The 968-nt window shown below is 42.6% G+C and overlaps 1 non-coding gene across 1 annotated transcript; it reads right to left on the reverse strand.

Moving 5' to 3' along the window:
• Nucleotides 1–506: 506 nt before the first annotated feature.
• On the reverse strand, nt 507–614 carry LOC112713927 (small nucleolar RNA R71). The gene has a single exon (XR_003158887.1). It is a non-coding gene; the product is annotated as a small nucleolar RNA R71 (small nucleolar RNA).
• Between the last annotated feature and the right edge of the window lie 354 nt (nt 615–968).

A 968-nucleotide genomic window follows, 5' to 3' on the forward strand; every position in this document is an offset into this window, starting at 1 on the left:
GAGGAAAAAGAATTGTTGGTGCTGAGGAAGAGGAAGAGTATTTTGAACCCAACATGAAAGAGAATTTGGAGAACAATCAGGAAGAAGAAGCTCATAATCATGCCAGAGAAGGCCATGCAAACCGGGTTGGGCATGAAAGGAGGGTCTTAGGATCCTATATCAATCCTAATCCAGGAAACTGTGGAAGCAGCATTCAGAAACCCACCATTCATGCCAACAATTTCAAGCTAAAACCTCAGCTCATCACTTTGGTGTAAAATAATTGCTCATTTGGAGGAGGTGCTCAAGAAGACCCTAACCAACACTTGACCACCTTCTTGAGGATCTGTGACACAGTGAAGACAAATGGAGTCCACCCGGATGTCTATAGGTTGCTCTTGTTCCCCTTTTCACTCAGGGACAAGGCAACAAAGTGGCTTGAATCCTTCCCAAAAGAAAGCCTAACAAATTGGGAGGAGGTAGTGAACAAGTTTTTAGCAAGATTTTACCCTCGTCAAAAGATTAATAGGCTAAGAACTGAGGTGAAAACTTTTAGGCAACAAGATGGTGAGACACTTTATGAAGCATGGGAGAGATTCAAAGACTTGACAAGGAGATGCCCACCAGAGATGTTTAATGAGTGGGTTCAACTTCACATCATCTATGAAGGTCTTTCCTATGAGTCAAAGAAGGTTGTAGATCATTCATCAAGAGGTTCTTTAAACAAGAAGAAAACTGTTGAAGAAGCCATAGATGTCATTGAAACAGTTGCTGAGAATGACTACTTCTATGCCTCTGAAAGAAGTAACACTAGAGGAGTCATGGAGCTAAACCATATGGATGCACTGTTAGCCCAAAACAAGATGATCACCAAGCAGCTAGCAAATCTTACCAAGAAGGTGGAAGAGAACCAAGTTGCAGCAGCCATCACCTCATCACCAACTCATGAAGGAGTAAACATAGGAGAAGAAGGTGACTGGGAGCAAGCC

This window comes from Arachis hypogaea, chromosome 9, assembly GCF_003086295.3.
Source record: "Arachis hypogaea cultivar Tifrunner chromosome 9, arahy.Tifrunner.gnm2.J5K5, whole genome shotgun sequence".
Classification (NCBI taxonomy): domain Eukaryota; kingdom Viridiplantae; phylum Streptophyta; class Magnoliopsida; order Fabales; family Fabaceae; genus Arachis; species Arachis hypogaea.